The 24,972-nt window shown below is 41.5% G+C and overlaps 1 protein-coding gene and 1 non-coding gene across 3 annotated transcripts in view; one reads left to right on the top strand and one right to left on the bottom strand.

Annotated features, from left to right (window-relative positions):
* Sdk1 (sidekick cell adhesion molecule 1) overlaps positions 1-24,972 on the bottom strand; it is an 880,893-nt gene that overhangs the window by 588,785 nt on the left and 267,136 nt on the right. The window lies entirely within an intron of this gene.
* Positions 10,633-10,736, top strand: LOC121142126. Its single transcript, XR_005879130.1, has one exon. It is a non-coding gene; the product is annotated as a U6 spliceosomal RNA (small nuclear RNA).

Raw genomic sequence — 24,972 nt, 5'->3', positions numbered from 1 at the left:
GAGGAGAATGTTGCTGTTTAGGCTAGACTGGCTGACCAGGGAACTCCAGGAACTCTCCTGTCTTCACTTTCTTCAGCAATGGAGTTACAAATGCACCATCATCCCCAGCTTTTACACAGATGCTGTGGATGTGTTCCAGTCCTTATGCTTGTATGGCAAGCACGTTACACACTAAGCCATTCCCTGGCTCCACTTTTCCGTTTTAAAGAGATAATTAATGAAGAGTGACAGTCAACTTCCACTTAGCAAAGAAAGCAACCATACCACAAACAAAGGAAGTCACAGGCAGACAAACCCCACATGTTCTGGTACAGTGGGATGAAGTTTATGAAGCCCCTGAAATCAGCTCCATCAATCAGTGGGGGTCCAGTAGGAAGGACCCTGATCATGGCATGAATGGGCAATCATACTGAGCAGGACCTTTCATTAGTAAACTCCACTCTGCCACGGCAAATTCCCCAGGGCAACCAACCATTCCATCTAAACCGCTAATCTTCCTTTAAAAGTTCCTTTATATCAAGTCTCAACATTTTCATGCCCCAAGCTAATGAATTTGCCACTCACAGAAAATTTCGCTTTTTTTTTCAAACTCCAGGAAGAAACAAAAGTGTGAGGCATAACGGTTCACCTATGAAGTGGGCTGGAGAACGTGGGCAGAATATTCTGTTCTGGTCAAAGCAGCCATTCCCAGTTCTACTATGCAGTGTGTTACCCACGCAGGGAGGCCAAGAGTTTAATCCCACCAAATAACATGCTTTCCTCACAATAGTAATATTCATATTTTTAAAGAAAACAATTATGCATTTAAAACATGCTCCTGAGGTAAAATCTAAAAGCATTACTAAGTCATTTTGTACTCTGGTTAAATCCACAGATATGCAAGGACACAGTGTGATTGCTGTAAGTGGACCCTGATGTTTGAGGAACATAGTCCATATGCCTGAGGACGAGGAAACTCAAATGCACTTTCTGTGATCATCATGTACATGCTTTTGTGGGTGGAGGTAGCCCAGAAAGGTAAGAGAAGAGAAGAATCCACGTTGTACAATGATCAAACTAGGTAATTATCACACCATAAAGATGTGGCAGCTGAGTGGGACAAGAGAGGTAATGGGGTGAGCAGGAACAGATGTATTATATACATATAATTAACCTAAATAGTAAACAAAACAAAGAAACTGCAGAAATAGAACTGGTCCTACATAATATCCAGGCTCCACATCTTAGATAATCATAAATACTTATAAATATTTTGGGGGGAATAGACAGAGCTGGAAGATCATACATTCTGCCTATGTCAGTTTATTAATTCCCACTCCCACTTGAAAAAAAGTGAGAATCAGAAGTTCTGAGGCAGATAAAGGTAGCTACTATGAACACACAAACACAAACATCATCAAAAGAAACCATCCAGTCAGACAGTGGCACACACCTTTAATTCCAGTACTCATGGAGACAGAGTCAGGTGGATGTCTATGAATTTGAGGCCTGTCTCTTCTACAGTATGAGTTCCAGGACAGCCAGAGATACACGTAGAAACCCTATCCCCCAAAACCAAAAAAATAAAAAGAAAGAAAGAGAGAAAAAAAGAAAGAGGGAGGGAAGGAGAGAGGGAGGAAGGAAGGAAGGAAACCATCAAAGCTGGGCATGGTGTCATACATCTGCAACCCATCACTAAGACTAACTAGGACTATATGGCAAGATTGTGTCTCAAAAGACAAGCAAAGGCACCAAATAAAACTCTAAAGCAGTGTATTCTGATGAGTACAAAGCAGAAGAATAGGGTATACTTTTCAAGTTGCTGTCTGACAAGCATTTTCAATGGCTAGCTCACTGTGCACCCCTCTGTCAGCACCTGTTGCGTTTCTAGTCACCATGAAAAGGCCCCATAGGCCATCCCTGCTCTGCACAGAAACAGAGACCAAAGCCCTGAATGCTCGCTATTGTTCCAGTTACAAGGTTACAAACACTCTCATTCCCAAGTTTGACTGAGTCTCCTGGCTGCTAGGAGCTGGGGATGTAGCTGGCTCCAAGCCAATGAGCTCACAGTCCAGAAATAAGGCTTGCAAACAAGCCAAGAGCATCCCAAGAGAGACAGCTGGGGTATAAAGTTGGTGCTGAGCTCAGCAGGGAACACTGCTGAGGTTCTCTCCCATGCCAAGGTCTTAACATCCCAGGAAGGCCAGGACCTAGATGGGTACAGACTCCGGGGGAACCAGCAGGCTCAGTCTCAGAGGACTGTGGCTCAGCAGACTCCCTGATGATGGGTTTTTGGCATTTCTAGCTACTTACTTAGCTATACAGAGGCTTTCAACAGCTCTTGAAGGCTTTTTAAAGAACTTTTCTCTGTATCATCCTTAGTGATAAAGAATTTTGTGTCTAGAGTGTTAGGTTAGGCTGCCCCAACCCCAGCGTGTGTGTGTGTGTGTGTGTGTGTGTGTGTGTGTGTGTGTGTGTGTGTGTGTTCATGTACAGGGTAGAGGTCTACACTGGGAGTATTTCTCAATTGTTTTCCATCTTAACTTTTGGGGCAGTGTCTCACAGTGGACCAGGAGATCAGATTCTACTTGTCTGACTGGCCAGCATTAGCTCCAAGGATCCTCACATCTTTCTGCCCACTCAGTGCTGGGATTACAGGGACATGACCCTGCACCTGACCTTCTATGTGGGTCCTGGGTATCCAAGCACAGGCCTTCTTGCTTACATGGCGATGGCTTACCTGACTCATCTATCTCCTCAGCTCCCAACACATAAGAATTTTTACAAGGGCTTCTAGATTCCAACTAAGAAACAGACCTCAGAGCTGACTTGCTGGTTGCTGTGTCTGGTCCATCTGTGATATATAAAGTCTTATAGGGACCTCATGGCACCTCTGGAGAGACCCAGAGGACATCCTAGAGCACAAGGAGTAGCCTAGTAGAGATGGCAGTGATTGCCAAGTTTGGTTTGGGCTATGGTCTGGGACTCGGGCACCAAGGATTCAGAGCACAGTGTAAGACCAAATAGCAGGCAGACTAGACAATCTGTCCTTGTCCCCATTACTCTACCCCTCCTCTACTTTCAGAGGGAACATAATCAGAAGGGACATGCTGAAGGTCAGAGTTGTATTGCAGGCTGAGGGGAAAGCTCCTCAGGAGACAGCACAAGGACCTGAATTCCATATGAAGTCCCACATCCGAAAAGCCATATAAAAAGGTAACTTCCCACAGCTGGTAAAGACGGAGTGAGGATGTAGCCCCAGCCAGTCTGGCTCCAGAGCTGGCATGCTCAGACACTGCACTAACGATGAGGTGCTTCTGAATCTTGGCGAAGGAGACACTACAGGAAAGTCAACTTGCTTTATTGACAGTAATATTATTGGTTCTTCTTACATAAAACAACCCCCAACAGAAACCAGGACCAGCTAAAACAAGGAGGCTGAGACACCTACTTTTCTCAAAAGGAAGTTTAGGTTTGGGCAGTAGCATAGTCAGTAAGTTGACTACGGGGCAAATATGAGGATTCCTGTGTGGATGCCCAGAACCCATGAAGAAGAGCCTGGCATGACGTTACACACATGTATTCCTGCACCAATAAGTTGGAGGTGGGAATCTTCGGGGTGCAGGGAGAGATCTTACTGGGTACCTGTCGCACTGACCACACCTGTTTGGGCATGGTCACAGGTGTGTAGGTCATGTGGGATTTAGGCCTGAGGGGAAGACAGGCTTGCTCTCTCTTGGGGTGCTGGTCAGGTCTCAGAGGAGAGCTGAGATTGGATGCTGGGAGCGATGTAAGTGATTTCTCCCCAACAAAATTAACCTTCGTCATCCCTATCCCATGTATGCTAATTTTACTCCAACATCGGGGCTTGCTGTTCAGCCAGTCGAGAGCAACTGTGAGCTCCAGGATAATGAGGGACCCTGTCTCAAAACACAAGGTGGGTGCCTCCTGAAGAAGGGTAGCTGAGGCTGTGCTCCAACCTCCACATATGCACACATGTGCATGCACATAGACCTGCACACACACAAAACCTCGAGCTGACTGTCCCTAGTTCTTTCTATTAAGTCTCCATGAAGCTTGGTGCTCAGAAGTTTGCTTAACAAATTGTGGGGTTTCCTTGTGGTTGGACCACAGCATCTCTGGATACTTGGATCTGAATGTGAAAATGGGGAACATAGGAGGCACCCTGCGATTTCCAGCACACAGAACTACAAATAGCTTGCCGAGGCATCCAGCTGGTGGGGAAGTCAAGCTGATTATCTGCGTTCTTTGAAATCAATGTGAATTAATGGCATATTTAGGGAACTCATGGGGTGAACCTAACCCTTCCAATATTTCCCCCTAAGAAACCACTCAAGCTTTCGGTAAGATTAATCCACAGCTGAAGCTGATGGGGGGAACATAAACGGGGTATTTATGTACCGTGTTCATGCTGCACTGTGCTAATCTATTTCAGCATATAAATTAATAACAAGAACAGACAGTGGGGCAGAAGCAATTCCCCATTCCTCTGAACTGAAATAAGCTTCCAGCTTTGCAGTATTTTATATCTCAAAGTAGAAGTATGCTAAATTGTCATTTCTACAGTTTGTAGTGAGAAAGCACAACCAAAAAACAAATAATAAGCAAGAAGAAAGTTATCACAAATGTCCAGCATTCGTCTTAAATATTATATCACATTTCTTTCAATGAGTCTTTCACATAACACTAAAGGTCTAACTCTGATTAAATATAAAGCCAAAAGATCCAAAAAAACAAAACAGCTATGATTTACCTTCTCCGCTTAGACGTTGGCCAGTGAGTGAATGATGTGTATCTAATGACATGAACTCTGGGGCTCAAAAGGTAGCTAACTGGTAGAGATTTCCTCAGACCAGGATAGAGACAAAGGAAAGAAACTTCCCAGCATTTTAGATCTACAGAAAGAGCAAAGACTTAAGCAAGAGGGCAAGAAGTGTTCCCACATCACGTCTGCTGACAGTCAAGGTTTGGCAATGCTGAATTCGAGCTCAGCTCTTCTATTCCCTAGCTCCGGACTCCTGAGTGATCCACTGATTCTCCTACACAGAATAATGCTCTCCAGTCCACAAAATACAAAAACCACATAGTGAAGGGCAATGAAACTTGTGGCTTCTAGATCCCATTGTGATTTCCATAGAAAAATCATGGAGTGACCTTAAAGTCTCACTTGAGTGAATTATTTACTTGCATATTTATTATTTGAGAATATGAGAGAACATTCAGGGCACTTATCCATTCATTAAAAAAAGTGGCATTGCTCTTGTTAAAAGGTAACACTATAGGTATGTTTATGGAAAATATCTTACTCCCAGACAAAGAATGTGAAAGGCAGCATCCACTCAGGTATTTTTAGGACATCTCAATAAGAGGCATTGGATACTCACATATCCTTTGAAGTTAGGCTTTATAACACATTGCTGCATTTGAGAGATGTGAGTACAATGCAGACTGAAGATCTGTAGTTGGGAAAGGGCACACATGTTGATACTGAAACCCAATGAACATGGGACAGTTTCTGGACACCTGTACAATGAACCTCCACCAAGAGAGTGTCTAGACTCCATTACATTAGAATCCTTTTGTCCATCTTGTCATCTAATTTCCTACACTGTTAACATTGTTGGTTTGCTGTGTTTTTCAGTCTTCTAAATGTTAACACATGTCATTAGACAGTGTAAGAAATATCACATGTTAAATCAGCTCCCACCTTATCAAGTCTTTAAATAATGGGAAATGTCAGGTTCATCATGGCACAGGCAAGACTTCAGAAACTCTCATTGTTTTTACTTATGAGCTCAGTTTTTATCATGAGCCACCAGTACTGTCAGAGGCCTCCCTATTCCCAATGAAATGGGCTTTTAAAAAAAAAGCGTCAAACACAGAAGTCTGAATTAACACGATCTGTCTGTCAGGTGCAACTTCAAGTGAAAATGGAGTGCCAAGAAAAGAGCAAGCTAGATTGGCTGCCAGCTCAGATAACTCACAAGGACTCTGCCTCAAAGCCACCATCATATATTTGCATGCAGCAGAAGGACTTTATATGTAATTCACAATTGAACAAAGGATATTAAAAAGACGTCTATCAGAGTCAAAATCTAATGCAATTAATGATTTTTACTACTCCATCAAGGATACCCTTAAGAGAGAGATTTTTTAAAAATCATGCTTGAAAAGGAAGAAACATATGCCAACTGGAATCTGGCTCTGCTGGATGTCTTCAGCTACCTGTTCAACTGCCAGACATTTTCTCATGATTATTTTTGTCTCATTGACGAAGTCTCCATGCAGGGAAGAAAGCAACAAGGTCTCTGTGTATTACCAGGGAAGACGTTTAGCTTCCTTAAGTTTCCCTGGCAAAGGTTCTCAGGTTCACCAGTCCTCCCTTGGACATTGGCAGGAGAAAAGGGACATGGAGAGAGGCAGAGAAGACTAGGAACCCCCTCCAATACAGGCTACATCAATAAACAGGGCATTAAAAAAAAAGCCTGCCATATATAAGCGCCAGAAGGCAGTGCTTCTGAGCTCATGCCTTTCCTAGCCCACAACCATCCTTAGGAGCATCCTCTGTTTTTTTTTTTTTTTCTTTGTTTTGTTTTTTTGTTTTACGAGACAGGGTTTCTCTGTATTATTTTGGAGGCTGTCGGTCCAGCCTAGCCTTGAACTCACAGAGATCCACCTGCCTCTGCCTCCCAAGTGCTGGGATTAAAGGTGTGCGCCACCACCGCCCGGCCCTTCTCTGTGTTAACATACTATCTCCATTTCTGTTACTAACCACCTGTCCCTGGTGCTGGTTTGTACTGGGGTCTCTGATCCATGCAGGTAACAGGAACACACTCGGGGAGCTGCACTTTATCCTGGGATTAAGTCAGTTAATGTTCACAAAGCATTTGACTAACATGGAAGAAGATCTACCTGCTCGTGTCTATTAGAGCAGGATTCCATTGAATAAAACTGTGTCTTCTCTTGGAATGCTGGATCTTGAACCTTATCCAGAACACATTTGCTTCTGGCTTTCTAAATAGCACACATAAATCAGACTACAGTCTTTTATGTCAATAACTATTAAGCCAGAGAAGTTGTTCCATTTAAAGAAAAACAGGTGTTCCTATTTTCAATTACCTCAGAATTCCAGAGAAGCTGAAATATTGATTTGATTATTTATTCTTTCACTCAACAAATATTTATTAAAGACCCACTAGGACTCCTATGGGACGGGAATACAGATGTAAACTTAAAAACAGATTAGAATAAAAATTCACACCTTCGTGAACTTGTCTTCTAGTGCTGGAGATAAACAGTAAACAAGTAAAGGAAACATATAGGACAGTCTGTTTGGTGAAAGCCTATATCTTTTTTGTACAAATTACTTCATATGTAGTTGATTAATAGGGAGCTGATAATGGGTATGAAGCCGAAAGTCACACTGATTTATGCATCATTTCCCCCCCGGAATATTAATGCTACAACATTTGCACGAACAAGTTTTATCATTTATTAAAGAGGGAGACCTAGAATTAGGAACACAACTAGCAACAGCAGCAGCAGCACCTGCTGCCTATCTTGAAAGTAAGAATAATAAATCTGTGTGCTGATAGGTGCGGTGGTAGCTCGTTTACCTACTACTGCATCACACTATGGAAAGGTGCTGGGATAGGGGATAGATGGAGAAGCCAGAAGGTTTTCTTCTTCATATCAAAACAGAAACCCAATAAGAAACTTACTTGGATTAATACTTTTTTTAAATCAGTGTCTTGACTGGAAACTTCCACAGAGTTTCTGTTTTGTTGTTTTGTTGTGTGCTCACATATGTGCATGCACACGTGGGTGCGTGCATGTGTGTGTGTGTGTGCGTGCATGTGTGTGTGTAGAGCAGATGTCAACCTCAGATGTCCTTTCTCATGTACTGTCCACCTTTATTTTTAAGATAGAATCTCTCACTGGTCTGGGACTCACAAAGAAAGCAGGCTCGGCTGGCTGGGCAGCAAACCCCAGGGAATCACAACTTTCTCTGCCTCCCCTCTGGTGGGACTACAAGCATGGGCCTGGCTCTACCACATGAGTTGCAAGAGTAAAACTCCGTTTTTAAAACTTGTATGGCAAGCACTTTATGAAGTAAGCCCTCCCCAGCTCAAGTTTCATAGGTTTTCAATGACTTGCCCAATAGAATTTCCCCCATAAATCATATTATGTTGATGTATAATTACACAGCATATGGAATTATTGTGAACATATATGGGAGGATAAGGTAAATACTTGCATGTAATACAATAGTACTCTAAAGAGAAACTATGACAAGAGAGGAAAAGAGATTTAGGGGAAGGGGTGGCAATCTTAAAAGATGGCTGAATCCCGGGGAGGTGTGAGTCTAGATATTGTAGGAAACTACATGGGTGAGTGAAGCAAGTGGCTGGGGGAGGAGACAGGCTACAAAGCCAAGAACAAGTGGCCACTGGGACTCTGGAGTTTACAGCGGACACTGGGAGCCAATGCCCACTGTATGCCATGTACAAAGGGTCAACGCCCAGTCAGATTCATGCACTGCTTACTCTATGCCATGTCCAGAGGACCAAAACCCACTCAGATCCTTTTACAAAAAAACCAGTTAACACCTGGAATGGCACAATCTCAAATCATTAGCTGTATATAGAAAAATCTTTGATTTAAAAAAAGTTTTGCAAAGACACGGAGGACATAAATTAAGTAACATTAAAAACAATTTAAACACGTTGTTAGAAGTCTGCAATCCCAGCATGCTGAGAGGCTAAGATACAGGAGGAATGAAAAGTTGAGACCAGTTTGGGCTGAGATCCTACCTCAATTAAATAATAATAAATAGTTAAGCAATTCAAAATGTCCTATCCTTGAGTCTGATTTTTTGTTTTGTTTTGTTTTAGCCCAAACCAAAAAAACCTCAGATTTACAAAAGTTCTGAAATACTTTAATTTGAAATATTGTTATGTTTTATATCACTCAGTAAGCTAAGCTCAATTCGCATAATCATTCCTAGTGAGTCTGCAAGAGAAAAGGAAATAAATCAGTAGATGACATTCCTAAATAAGATCAACAAACATCTTATCCAATCTCGCTACAGCCTCAATGCATCAGCGCTCCAAATGCAGTGTTACAGTGACTGACTCACTTTTTCCCAGGTAGGTAGGACAGGAAGTGAGCAGTGAGACAGGCAAATGTGAGAAGGCCTTGTGTGGATGAGGTGGAGCTCAGAATTGCTCACCCAAGCATGAGGACAGCTTTGTTTTCCTCAAAAAATCTCATTTTAACAAAACATTCGGTACTTGAAAGACAAAACAATCTTATGAATGATTTGTTTTATTCCTGAAGACACAATGCCTAAAACCACTTTTTTTGGCTTACTTAACTAGACCTTCCAAGGCCGACACAGACAGAAAGAATAAAAAAATTACTACATAAATATATTTTCCTCCTTTTTCTTCACATTTTCAGGTGTCTGTAGACAATTTATCAAAACATATCATATCCTCTTAAGAAAAAGAAAAGTAAAAGTAAAACCTCCAAAAATTGAAACGATCTGAACTCATAGTTATACCAATTCTAATTAATTCAAACTAGTAATAAATATGAAAAGGACCACAGGAAAATCATCAAACACCAAGAAACCAAACGATATATGCTTTGAGGGGGAAAATGAGTAAAAAAAAATCTGTCAGAAAATAAAAAAATATTGATTTCAATGAAAACACAGCATGTCAGAAAATACTGTGAAGCAGGTAAGGTGGCATAGACAGAAGAATCAATAGCACAAAACAAGAACTTACATTACAAAAATGGGGGGAAAACCAAATCAACAACCTAACTTTCTACCTCAAAAATCAAAATAAACCCAAACCAAAATTCAACAGATCCAAAACATTGGCTCATCAGAGGACTGGGGAGATAGGAGCTGAACCAACAAGCAAGATCAAAAGCTGAAACAAGGCAAGAGGATCATCAAGGGAGGAAGCCAGTGTCACTAAAGACCTGGTGGCCACCAGGATCCCACAGAAAACTTAAAGCTCATAAAGGTGATATCTTCAATGACAGGAAATAATTCCTGGACAACAAACAGTAAACATAAAATTCATGCAAAATGGACCAGCCAGGAGAATCCTGTAATAGGCAAAGAAATGAAGTCCTTCCTTGAAGGTTTCTGAGTAGAGCATCTATAGATAACACTTTGGGTTCCCCAGAGGTTTCTACTAGCAAAAGAGTTAACATCGAACTGTGGGATCTTGTCCAGGAAGAGGACAGGAAGGCAGGTTTCCTAGGCCATTATAGAACATTGTACCAGTGGCTCTAAAATCCTGACAAAGGCACTCTAGAAATTATCTGTAGATACATAGCACTTATGAACTTAGATACCAAAACCCTCAACCAAAACACTAGCAAGTCAGAGCTGGCTCAGTAGGTAAAGGCACTTGTCACCAAGCTGGAAGAGCTGAGTAGGACCCCTAGGATCCATGGGGTGGAAGAAGAGAACTACTTTTACCTTTGTCTCCTGACCTCTACACAAACTGTGGCACACTGAAACTCACACCAAAGTGATTGAAAAAATATTTATGTATTTGTATATATTCACATATATATGAAAATAAATAAAACTTCTGAAATTATTTTGTGCTTGCTTTGGCAGTACACATACTAAAATTACAATAAATCAGTGATTAGCCTGGCCCCTTCACAAAAATGAGACACAAATAAATGAAGCATTCCATACTGTGTTAAAATGATCAGAACATATACTAAAATCTCAAAGAATTAATAAAAATATTTTAAATACAGTAGGATTAATTTTAATTTTTAAAATAGGGTTATTTTTAAATACTTAATTTTAAAACCATGACCTACTTGAAATTATAAAATGCTAATAAAATCCAGTAATGTACCAAACATGGGGATGTTTCTGGTATGCAAGGCTGGTTTAATATAAAAATTATCATAGTCTACTGTATGAATGAGATAAAGGCATCATTTATCTAACAAATGATGCAGAAAGAAACTGACACAACTGAACCTTCATAATTTTAAAAAGACAAAGAACCTTCACCAACTGGGAACAATAGGGAACGTTCTTATTGTCATGGAGAACACTATAAAACCCTATATCTAATCAATGTTCAAACCTGAATGTCTTTCCTTGAACTTGTTAGTCATTCAAGAATGTCAGCCCTGATCCTTGTACTACAGAAAGGCCTGTCCACTGGAAGACAGAAGAAAAACGTGAATAAAAGACATGTTTCAGAAGGAGGAAATAAAAGTGCCCCTGTCGGTAGATGACTCAGTGTTCTATACGGGAAATCTAAAGAAGCTAATGCATGCAGCCAGATGAACTAGCCCAGGAATCTGAGGTGCCTGCCACACACAGATCAGCAGTCAAGGGCACCAATGTAAACAATGAACACACTGAAGACAAGAGAGATGTGAAACCACAAATAGTACCCCCAATTAGGGACTATTTAGTTTTAAAACTATAACCTGCTGGAAATTATAAAATGCTGATTTCCAAAATCAATGAAGTGGAAGAAGGGGCTGAAAAGATGGCTCAGCTGTTAAGAGCACTTTCTGCTCTCACAGAGGAACTGAATTTGTTTCCTAGCACCCATATAGAACAACTCACAACCACCTGTAACTCTAATTGCAGGAAGGGGGTTGACATCCTCTTCTGGCCTACATAAGCACCTGCACGAGTGTGAGCATGCACACATCTGTTTGCACACACCAATGCAAAATGAAATAAATGATTTTAAAAAAGAAATTTAACTCTCAGGTGGCAGAGGCAGGCCAATCTCTGTGTTTGAGACCAGCCTGGTCAACAGAGTGAGTTCCGTGACAGCCAGGGCAGTAATAGAGAAACCCTGTGTTAGAAAAATAAAATAAAAATTTAAAATAAATCTAAATACTCAGGAAGACATTCATGCTCAGAGACTGAAGGAATAGACACAGTAAAGTTGTCAAATCTGTACAACTACATCATAAAAGTGAACAAAGTCCTGTTAAAACATCAGCAAGAACTTCCATTGATATGCACAAGGTTATTCTAAAATTTATATGGAAAGGCAAAGGAACTAGACTATCTAAGACAATTTTGAAAAGGAATAAAATGGGAGAAAATTGCTCCTCGTGATGTGAAGACTTATTCTACAGCCACAGTAATAAAGCTGGCCTGGTACTGGCAGAGGGGTCAGAGAAATAGATTGGGGGCCATAGGAAAGGCCAGACACAAGACAGACAGCCAAGTGACTTCTGACAAGGGTGAAAAGCAAACTTAGCAGAGGAAGGACAGCCTCTAAAATGAAAGCCATTAGAGCCAACTTAGAAACCCAGAAGGCAAAAGAATAAAAGTCCATCTAATCTTCATACGGCATGCAATATCAACTCAAAATGGATCATGGGCATGAATGCAAAACTACAAAACTTTTAGAAAAATACAAAGCATGGGAAGAAAGATCTGGGATGTAGGGCCAGACATAGGGTCTTAGGAGTAGCAGGAACACAATACTACAGGTGGGGAGAATTGGCTCAGTGGTTAGAAGCACTTGCTGCTCTTGCAGAGGACTTGAGTTCAGTACCCAGCACCCACAAAAAGTGGCTCACAACCACCTGTAGCTGCAGTTTCAGGAGATCTAACACCCTCTTATGGACTCTGTGGGCACCAGCATGTGCACATACACACACACACAAGCATGTATATAATTTAAAAATTAAAGATAATAAATAAAAAAGCATGTTGCATTAAAAAAAGAGATGGAATCTTATCAACTTTGATAACAGTTGATCTGCTAAAGACCCTATACAGAAGATGAAAAAAAAAGACTATCAGGCATAGATGGGAAGGGGACATGTACACAGTATAAACTTGGAAAAAGATTAGAACCTAGTGTATAAAGAATCCTCAAAACTCAACAGCACAGTATAACCAAACAGGAAATGAAAAGACAGGCTCTCAAAGATTCCAGTGCAAGGGATCTGCAAGTGGGAAATAATCACATGAAAAGTTTTCAGCAGCATTAGCCATTAGAGAAATACGAATTAAAACTACCACATGATGAGGGCTTGAGAGACAGCTCAGCAGTTATGACTGTTCTTACAGAGAATCCGAGTTTGGTTCCCAGCATTCATATTGAGCAGCTCACAATTTCTTCTAACTTCAGCTCCAGAGGCTCTAATGCTCTCTTTTGGACTCTACAGGTACCTTCATCCATGTAGTAAACACACACACACACACACACACACACACACACACACACACACACACACACCATTTTAAAAAACTACCACAAGTTCTCAACTGCAGACTTTCTGGAATGGCCAAAGCATTATCAGTGCATCACCCATGCTCCTAAAAACATAAGCACGAGGTCAATCACATGCTGCTCGTGGATAAATCAAGCGATACACTCATGACACAGGCTGGTGGTTTCTTACGAAACTATACAGGTAACTGCAGCACAGTCCTGCAACTGCACTCTTGGTCATTTGTTCCAGAGAAACAAAGACATACATTCTCATGAAAACCTGCACTTGGTGTTTATAACAGTTTTAGTCCCCACAGTTAAAGCTGGCTTGAAGCCAGGTACCCTTCCAAAGGTGGGAGGCTGTACACACCGCAGCACACCCACAGCAAGGAACCTTTACCACTGGTAATAAAATAGAACAAACTAGAACCAGCAACCTGCAGGCCTGTTTGCAGAGTGAGAAAAGGGTGACACAAACTATGGCACATTTTATATAACTTTCTTAAAATGACAAGATCATAGTAGGTATTAGTGGTCACCAGAAAATTATAGCCAGTAGGAGAGGTACAAAAATAAGTGGGTGACCCAAAAGAATGTTCTTCAGCTGGCAACGTAGATGCAAGTGGCCTAGTTGAGATGTCAAACTACAATTTTATAGTATTGGGAAAATCTTAATTAAAAAGCATTAAAGGACAAGAGTCCTTTAATAGTCCTGTATGGTTTCTAGCAATTGCAAATAAATCTATAGTTGCCTCAAAATAAAACTGTAAGTGCATTGATAAGGAGCAAAATAAAAATATATAGAAGCAATAATGTTTTAAAAAATTATTTTACTTTTATACATGTGTATCTGTATGTGGGTTTGTACACATAAGTGCAGATATCCTTGAAGTCCAGAGGAGTGTGCTGGATCCCCTGAAGCTAGAGTTATAGGCAGTTATGAGCTGCCTAAAGTGGTTGATGGGAACTGAACTTGGGCCGTCTGCAAGAGCTGAAAGTGCTTTTAACTTCTGAACCATCTCCCCAGTCCCAGGAGAAGATTTTCTGATCACATATCTTTCAAGGATTTTTATCTGGTTATAGAAAAAATACCTATTTCCCACTGACAAGAGTCCACCTCTGGCTCTGGGGGAGACAGGGCATTCTGATCTGCTCCAAAGGTTAGAACATCACATACAACTGTCTTCTCCTGTAAGAGTTAGTTGACTGGGCTGTCAGTCACCTGGCCTACTGCTCAGGAAGGCTGATTTCCCTGAAGATGACAAGGAGAACCCCCCTCTTTAAGGAGATCATACATGTAAGAACCCTAGCAGCCCTACCCTTGGGGCAGTTGCTTATAGATCTTCACTGCTCAGTCTACTTGCTTTTCCAAGTGTTCACTCAAAAGGATAACTTTTCTGTTTCCTTCTCTTTGTTTCTGGGGTACTGCTGAGAAGCTTTCCCTGACACCCTGGGCCTTCAGGCTTTCTCTGAAGCTCCTGTACCTCATTCATCTGCTCAGTGACTACTTTCCAGCCTCCATCGTGGATCTCTCTTCTTTCTCCCTATCTCTCTCTTACAGGCAGCTGTGGAGATTGTCATCTTGCCTGTTCACTCGTTTTCCTTTCAAACTCTAATACAATTGTCCCTGAACTTCCTTCCCTAAGTTCTTTTGGTGGTATGAGTTCTACAACTTGACAATCACAGAGTGTTTACTTACTACAGACCTAGGAGGAAATAATTTTAATGAATATCTAAGGTGTTACCACAGAAGTCTTATTACATAGGTGATATTTCTTCCTTTTAAAAAATCAAAGCCAGGATTAGTGGTGGTGCATATCTTTAACCCCAGCACTTAGGAAGCAAAGGAAGATGGATCTCTGAGTTTGAGGCCAGCCTGGTCTATAGAGCAAGTTCCAGGACAGCCAAGGCTACAGAGAGAAACATTGTCTTAAAAAACCATTTATATGTATGTATGTATGATGTATGTATGTATGTATACAGTTAGGCAACTTGTTGAAGGTCACACAGAAAGAAAACATGAAGTTAGGTTAAATTCCTTTAATCTAATTAATTCTAACACCATGAAAAGTGAAAGTGACTATGATTATCCTTGCAGAAGTAGGAACTATTATGACTGACAAACAGTTCACACTTTGGTTCCCAAACCAGAAAATAACATACACAAGCTTGACACCAGTGACCATTCTCAGGATAGTAGTCCAAAGCAGTCATCACATTAGCTGGACAATTCACTCAAGAAACATCTGACATGGTTAGAAACATTCCACATGGTAGAAGGGTGATTATACTGAATCTCCTACAAGCTATACGACACAAAGTCACCAAGACAGAAAGACAAATGTTATCTGACAAGCTGTAACACACAACACAGCATTTGGACAAATGAAAATAAGTAAAAAAAAAAGTAGGAGAAAATTATTATTTTTTTAAATTACTAAACTATTGGTCGATGACTAGGGCTTCTTATTGGCTAGCTGTGTCTTAATTATTAACCCATAACTACTAGTCTATGTATTTCCACATGGGCTGATCTTATTGGAGGACGTCTGGTATGTGCTCTCCTCCTGGTCTCCACATGGTGACTGTTTCATGGTCTTCCTCTGTCTACCTTTCCCAGAATTCTCCTTGTCTCCTTGTTCTGCCTGTCTTTCTGCCTCATTGGCCAAACAGTGCTTTATTCATCAACCACTAAGAGAAACATATATACAGAAGGATATCTCCCTATCAAGGGAAGGAGACGTTTTCCCCAGCACAGCTATGCTGACACCTTGGCTTCTGGGCTCCAGGGGAGAAAATTATTTGTATTCAACTATAACTATGCTCTTCAGGATTCTGAGAACAAACTGGGACTCATGATAGTGGCAAGATGTGTCCCCTGCCATCAGACATTATATTTTATTTAAAAAAATTGAAACATAAATCAAGTAGTTCAAATCAAACAAAACAGCCTTCTCCACATATTAGTCTCTAGGGGGTTGGCTGAACACTAGACATCAAGTGACTTGGAATTGCCTATAACTGACATTTTCTTGCTTATAATGAGATGTGGGTATACAGCCTTAACTAGGCCTGGCAAGCCACCTACTTCTTATGGCTGCAAACTTTACAATCCCAGTGACAGGCATTTCCTAAAACTATGCGATGTCTGAAAAATATGCAGTTTTTTTGTAAATAGTATACTTAGGCTAATAAGCACAAGAAATGTTTCATGTCACTAGCTAATGCAAATCAAAATCATAATTAGTGAGATACCTCACCTCAAACAACCCACAAAAATGTCTATAGCTAAAAGACAGGTGTTGGGAAGCCTGTGAAAGAGCTAGAATTCTCTTACATCATGAGAATGCAAAATGTAAACAGGACAGGGCAGTTGTTTAAAATGTTAAGTATCACAAGTTACCCCATGACCCAGGAATTTCACCCCACATTGTAGAGAAAGGTCTGTCCACACAATAGCTCATGCACAAAGATTCATTAATACATTATTCACAGCAAAAGTGGAAACAACCCAAATGCACTTCAGCTAATGAATGGATAGACAAAGTCAGCTGTTTGTACTGAATGTAAGGTCTGCTGATGAGAAGCAATGTGCACTTGCCAAGCACATGCAAGGCATTGGGTTCAGCACCCACCACTGTGATAGAGAAGTATTGTGACAACATTATGATCAGTAAAAGAAACAAATGGCAAAGGGCCACATACTCGATAACTGCATTAATATGAAGGTTCTTAATTAAGCAAATCCATATGGACAAAGTAAATTCGTGGCTACTGGGGGTGGGCAGCAAAACAAGGAGTAGTAGAAGGGAATGAGGGTATGACAAGTGACAGCTATAGTTATAATGTTTCTTTGGGGAACATAAAAAATTAGGTCATGGTAATTGTAGCATATATCATAACTCTGCAAATAATATTAAAAGCTTGAATTATGAACTTTACACAGGTAGGCTTTATAGCTATAAATTATATCTCCATATATCTGTTAAAATATCATATTTAGAAAATAATAGTATTTGTAGCAGACATAAGTCCTTATATTTCAATTCTTGTATAGATGAGGAAACTGAAACATATCAGGGTTCTGGAATCTGCATGAAGAGGACAGAGTCAGGAAGAGGCAAATCCAGGACTGACATCAGGGACACTGTTACCCTGTTGCTGCCTGCGCTGCAGACACAGGCTCTGTCTGGGCATGGGCAGTGGCCAGTCAGCAGGGCTCCCCCAGTATCAAGGCCTCCCTTCTCCATCATCAGGACCTTCCCCAAGCATGGGGGTCATGTTTCTTCAGCATCAAAACCATAACTGGTTCAGTGCAATCCGAGAACAAGAGAAGATAATGACCCAAGAGCCTTCAAACTTTCCTTCAATATAACAATCGTTAAAAGAAGGAATTGTATGAAAAAGAACCGAGTACATTCCCAGATACCAGGGTCTCTGAGTAAAGCAAAATTAGGTCATGCTCAACTGAATTGCAACTGATTCCTGAATCAGGGACAAAGGGACAATGCCCCCACCTGCACTCCATAGGGAAAGGCACATGCAGAAAAGTGAAGGAAAATAATCTCTCCAAAGTCCTGTCAAAGATTACTTATCACCAGGAGTCTTTTGCTTTGTTTTTTTGTTTTTGTTTTTTGAGACAGAATCTCATGTAGCCCGGGCTGGCTTCTTGAGTTACCTTGTAGCTGAGAATGACCTTGAATGAGGAAGAATTTGGATCTCTTGCTTCCATGCCACCAGCACTGGGATTACAGTTATATCCCACCATATCCAGTTTATGTAGTGCTAGAGATGGAACTCTGCTAGGCAAGCACTCCACAAACTAGGAGCTATCTTCCCAGTCACTGTGGTTTCTTGTTTTCAGTTAAAAACAAACAAACACAAAAAAACAAAAAAAGGGGGCTAGAGAGATGGATTAGTGGTTAAGAGCACTGGCTTAACCTTCCAGAGGACCCGAGTTCAATTCCCAGCACTTACATGGCAGCTCCCAACTATCTGTAACTCCAGTTCCAGAGGATCTGACACCCCCACAGACACCCATACAGGCAAAACACTAATGCACATAAAATAAAAATAAATGGTAAAAAGAAAAAAAACCCCACTATTTTAAGATTAAATTCCATTTGGTGCATGTATGTTTGCCTGCTTGTCTATAGGCACACCATATACATGTTGATGCCTACAGAGGCCAGAGGAGGATGGTAGAAACCCTAGAAATGGAATTACAGGTGGTCCTGGGCAGTCTGTTGTAGGTGCTGGAAACCAAATTCAGGTCTTCTGTAAGAACAGCTCGCATTCTCAACCACTGAGCCACTTCTCCAGCACTCAGTAATTTCTTTCTACCAGTAAGTTAATGATAAAATGAATAAGACTCCTGAGAAGAGTATCACACTGGAGTCTGCTATCACAAAACACTTGCTCTAACACTTGCCAACAAAGGCAGAGGCAAGACTCTAGTCTGCAATTTTACTAGTTCTAGTTAGTTGCAACTTGCTTTCTAGTCACATGTTCATAATTGTCTCAGTTGTCAATGTCCTGCAGTCTTGGGGAGGGCAGGAGGACATGGACTCTGGGAAACCCGCTGGCTAGATTTCACCTTGACTTTGGAGGCATTAAAAGATAAGGCATTTAAAACCACTTTGGCTGCTTCAAAATTGTATCGTAAACACATTCCATCTGAGAATGAGACAAAATGTTAAGTTGGGGTCTTGTGAGCCATTTCTGGAGTTGCTAAGATCTGGCCAGGTTCTTTGCAAGAAGCTGTGGCATTTACCCACACAGGATTCTCACAGCAAGAGTCTCCACGCTTCACCAGCCTGCTGTGCATTATACAATGGCAAGGAAGGGGATGTCTGGGAGAAGCTGAGAAAGGAAACAGACCAAGATAAGCAAACAGAGGATAAAATTCAGCTCAGGGGAAAAAATAAATAAATAATCTTCCCTGGCAGAATTCATCACAGCAGCGACACACAAACAGCATCATTAAAATGTGGTGAGAATGTCCGGGAGGCGGAGAGAGAAAAGGGCAAGGAGTGGAGTTGTAATTATCTGGACTATTATTCCAACCTAACGTAAAAGGCAGCATACCAAATTTGCAAGGCCGGAACCTCTGATGTTCCTTCCCACTCTGCAAGGATTTTGTCATCCTGAGATATTTGACTACAAGGTGTGGGGGCTTTGCAATTATATTTTAAGATGGTGCATAATCTTTTACAAGAGAAAGCTGACAGTCTATAGTGAGGCATCACTTTGATTTCAAACTGTTGGGTGATTCTTATAATGACTTGAGGAGTGCTAAGGAAATAAAGTAGCAGCAGGTGGCCAGACAAAGACAAAGAAATTCCTCACTCCACAGGCAGTAATCAGGTTGAAATACTTTCTCCATTATGTCCAAAAATAGAGCAGACAGTGATACACAGGCCTTCCCTGTTGCACAACTCTTGATTTCCACAAATAGTAAAATCATATTCAGTAGTTTCTGTATGAAACCATCAATAGTCCCATGTGTTGTCTCTATCAGAACATCAGGATCGGTAGAAATTTATTTACAGTAGGCCTTTAATGACTCTGCAAATCACCCTGGGCCTGCTGAGTCTGATCTTAAAATCTGATAGCCACTGAAGGATTGCCTTCCTTTGGACAAATTTTGTGAATGTAGTGTGTGTGTGTGTGTGTGTGTGTGTGTGTGTGTGTGTGTGTGTGTGTATGTGTATGTGTGTGTGTATGTGTGTGTGTGTGTGTAGTGTTTTAACATTTATGTACATTGGTGGTATGTACATGTGTATGAAGTACATACAGATACCAGGGGTTGACTTCCAGTATCTTCCTGAATTTCTCTTTCTTTTTTTTTTTTCTTAATTTTTAAGAATGTCTCTCACTGAATCTGGAGGACCAGTCAAACCAGGAATCCTCCTGTCTCTGACTCTCCAGAGCTAGGATTACAGGAACACACTGCCATTCTTGGCTTTTATTTGGCGAGGGTGTGGGGGTTGTTAGGGAATCTGAACTCAAGTCCTCACCCTTGCCTAGCAAACACCGAATGAACTATCTCCAAGCTCCAAATATTGCAAGTAGTTTTTAAAGTTTCACGTTTTGATGTGTAAAGAAAAAAGGCATGTGAATTGTTTCCACATGTAAATGAGCGTGATAATGGACAGGGTCCAGCTCCTGGGGACTTATTTTCCTAGTTATCAGGACCCACTGGCCTCACTGTAAAGTCCATCAAAGCCTGCCCCCACACAGACATCCCGAAATGACTCCTTTTATAATTGTCTCTTGAGGAATTGTTTCAAGATTACTGAGGCTTTTCTGAGACTCAGCATGATTAGTCAGGGCAAAATATTTCTTCAATCTTATGACTTTCACAAGGTGCCCAATGCCAGGCCTCTGGGCAGGCAACATGAAGGACATCCAGGAAGATGTTCCTAACAGCCAGGGCTCCCTAGGCAGCCAGTGATCGTGGCTCTGTCCGTCAGATGAAAGTTCTGAACGAAGCAGAACTAGCCATGCCCTACAGGCTCAGAGCAGTTTAAAAGGGTCCACCTGGAGCTTTCAAAAACTTAGGTTCTGGCCCTCGGTATTCAGATGCTGTGATGGGCAGAGGCAATCCTCACAGCACCTGCCAACTCAAACACAAGAACTTGGAGGACAGAGGTCAGTCAGGAAGTTGAACACTGTCTTCCTGGGGGCTGCTACGACAACTCTGAAGCCAAATGTTAAAACACAGAAATCTACCTTTAAAAATGCAGAAGATGCTGCAAACTAGCAATCTTCCCCAAATCTCCCTGATTGTAATTAACCGATCTCTGATGCATAAAGCAAGAAATTACCATGATTTAGTAATTCAAACATATTAACATTAATTTTCTCAATGCTAAATAGAATGTCGTAAGTTGTCAATTCCATTTTGGTATCGTCTATTTCATTAACTTCGTTAGAGCATTTAAAAATACTAGTGCTTTGTTCCGCACAGTGGGATTTTGCAGCTCCTCCATCATCTGCCTCCTGTAATGCCTACAGCATTAGACACTCACACGTCCATAACAGATAAGCAGAAAATGGAACAGGCAGGAAGGTAAAAGTTAAAATTTATCTTCTTTACTTCAAATCACTACTCAGCATTACAATGGAGAATCAAGTAGCAGGCAAGGAAACTGAACAGGAACCCCGAGGTCTGGGAGCCAGGCCTGAAGCTACCTGCTACAGAGCTGACATTTATCCTCTATCGCCCAGCACTGCCACTGAGTTCCTGTGAAGACAAATTTTCCCATCGCGGCCACAGCCATGGGCAAGTGGTACAGAAATACACAGGGAAGCAAACAGTTCTGGCTGAGCGGAGAGACTGTACTGCATAAGAAAAAAGAGAACACAGATAATCTGAAGATTCCAATCATTGCTGTCCTGAGTGGTCAAAGAGTATGTTTATTCAAGGGGTTATTATGTAAATTGTGACTTTGAAAACAACAGCAATAACAGCTAATAGAATATATGTAAAAATAAAATGAGGGCACGTGGGGCATGGTAGGGTGCTGGTAAACAGGGAATTAGGGGGTGGAGGGGCATGGGGGGAGGCTGGTGGGCAGGAGTTATGGAGGGTGGAGAGGGGCTGGTGGACAGGCAATTATGGGTGATGGAGAAGAGCTGGTGTGCAGGGAATCAGAGGGAAACAAAACGCTGCTGGTGTGCATAAAGGCATGGGGGATGGGAGGCTGCTGGGCATCAGGCCGGCACACTGAAGGCAGAAGGGTGCTGGTGCATTGGAAGAGGTAGGGGTGTGCTGAGCTGCAGGAACATGTGGGCACTGTGGAGGGTTGCTGTCGAGGGAGTAGAGTCCACACCCTGACACCCAACCATCCATTATAACTATGTTCAAGCTGCTTTATGCTGTTGAGCCTCAGTTCTCCTATCTGTAAAGTGGGGATAAAAATTTCAGCCCTTCAGGCTGAGGGAATGAAGTGATTTAATATTGTAAACTGGCTTAGATCTGACCCACTACAGTTTCTTTGCAACATTTAATCCCATTTGTGACAAGCTGAACCCAGAGACTGACTAGGGAGAGAAGGGAGGACAGAATAAAAGCAGGTCTCAATTCTTTCATTTCTTTTATTTGGATCATATGAAATCGTGATCCAAAGTAGCTTTATTCTTTTTTTTCCCAAGACCTCTGCATCTAATAAATTACTTCATTCTAGAACACAGCAAGCAGAAACTAAATCAACCCAATACAGATGTTGATAAAACCCGATCAATTTAAAATGAATAATTCAATCAGGAAAGTGTCCAAAGGTTTCACTAAATCTTTCCCCGCATCTCTCTCACACTTCACACTAAGCCACTGACTGAAAAGATTTTCATCACCTCAATCTAAGAACACACCCTGCAGGACCCTGTGACCTGGCACTCTTCCAGAACATTCATCATGGGCACACAAATCACAAGAAAAGAGAAATGCTTAGAGCTGGGTTTTTTGAGAAGTGAATTTTCTTGGCCAGAAGTGTTCTCTGTTCTTTCGTTTTCGATTCTTACTGGTCATAGGTTACAAAACAGTTCAGTACAGGCAGTAGCCATTAGCAAACTGTTCAAATAATGTCTTAACTTAAACAAAGTACAGGCAAGTATTTCAGGCAGCATAGTGTTATCATCTAATATTATAAATGTTATGCCTAGTCTGGGGAGGTCAGAAAGGTTCTTGCCATGTAAGTATGAGTGTCTCTGTCCCTCCAGCCAGTTCCCAAATAATGACATGGAGACTTAATTTTAATTATGATAGCTCCACCTAAGCTTGGGCTTATTCCTAACTAATTCTTATAACTTAAATGAACCCATTACTATTAATCTCCCTCTTGCCATATACTGTTCATTCTGCCTTTTCCATGTCTCCTGGCATTTCTCTCATGCTCCTCCTCTTCCTATCTCTCACACCTCCTGTTTAGCTATATTACACCAATCAAAGCAAATTCACATGGCATACAAATATCTCACAACATATGAGGACCTATGTTCCTCCTCTAGAAACAATTGCAATAGCTGGGCATACGGTGTGTGTATATAATCTCAGTGCTGGTGAGGCAGACACAGGAGGATCCCTGATCTGCTGGCCAGTCTAGACCAGTTGCTAAGATCCAGGTGTCAGTGAGAGACCCTGTCTCAAAAATATGTTGGACAGCTCCTAGGGATTGACACCTGACATTGACCCTGTGCAGACACACACACACACACACACACACACACACACACACACACACACACACACACACCACAGAATCATAACTGGCTGCTTAGACCATCACTTGGTGCTGAACAGCAACTATGTACTTTGCTTGAAGAAACTTTATATTTGACTAGCAAATCAGATTGTGCCAAGTCACTCCATTCCTCCTAGATGGAGCTTGCTTGTGGGTAAAACGAGAGCAGCAGGGTAAAGAACTTGGATTCACAAAAGATTCAGCTATTTTTCTTGAAATATTGAACATCCTGACTGAGTCTAGAGTAAGATTCAATTTACGAAGAATTGATTTATCCACAGCTTTCCAAGAGCAATTCTGTATTGGCATAGACATAAGTTTATTGGATCAATGAAGCAGCCAACACATTTTTATTGAACACTTAGTACATGGAAGGCTTTGTGTCAGCTACAGAGAACAGACAGGAGAAGGCTTAGCTCTGAAGACATTGCTTCTTCAGGTATGGTGATGGGCTTTATTCACCGAGAACTAGGTAGCTAGGCAAGAAAACCCTGTATGTAATGTGAATGTGACATCCTCCTACCCCAAATTTGGTACATGCATGTTGACATTTGCTCCCCAGAGGGTGACACTATTTGGGAAAGTTATAGAAAGATTAGGAAGTAGAGCTCCAATGGAGGAAGTGTTGTCACTGGGGTCAGGTCTTCAGGTTGTATAGACTGGGCCCACTTCCTCTTCAAGCTCTCCTGCTGGACTGCAGAGGCCATGTGAGAAGCCAGTTGCCTCCTGTTCATGTTGCTATCACTTCCTTGCTATAATGGAATGTAACTCCCGATATATCCAGCCAAAGCAAACCGTTCTTCCTTTAATAATCGTCTTGTCAGCTGTCTGGTCCCAGCCATAAGTAACTAACACACCCAGTGGGTGGTGTGATGGTGAATCTGATGTATGAACTTGCTGGGGCATGAGGTGCCTGGGAATCTGACCACTCGTTATTCCAGGGCAGGCATTAGGATGCTTCTGGAAGAGATGAGCAACTGCATGGTGGAATGCCAGGAGTACAGGGTCCTTCCCATGCTAGACACACACCAGTCCATCTCTTTTGGGCCTACAGAGCAGAGAACCTGGGGAGAGTTGGAGTCATACCCCAGGCCTCACTGCTGGAGCTGGGACATCAGACTCTTCCCATGTACAGCATTTCTGGAGATGGAACTCAGGTTTTAGAGTACCAGAAGCTTCCCTGGGTCAGTAGTTCATATGAAGTAGATCCCTCAGCCTCTTTAATGTCTTCTAATTAGCCCCTTTCTCCTCTCTTTCTGACACACACACACACACACACACACACACACACACACACACACTTGCTCATTCTTGTTCTCACTCTGAAATACTGAGTTGACAGAAGCAATCCTTCTCCAAACTCTACGAATTACTCCTGGCTTCATCCTCACCATCTTCATCCAATACTGTCTTCTCTGACTTTGGACTCATCCTGGCTGCTATCTTCAAAGTCCTTATTCTTCTAGGTCAACTTAGCA

This window comes from Mesocricetus auratus, unplaced genomic scaffold (genome assembly GCF_017639785.1).
Source record: "Mesocricetus auratus isolate SY011 unplaced genomic scaffold, BCM_Maur_2.0 Super-Scaffold_100008, whole genome shotgun sequence".
NCBI lineage: Eukaryota > Metazoa > Chordata > Mammalia > Rodentia > Cricetidae > Mesocricetus > Mesocricetus auratus.
The sequence above is the reverse complement of the archived record's forward strand: the minus strand, read 5'-3'. Positions and strand labels throughout refer to the sequence as shown.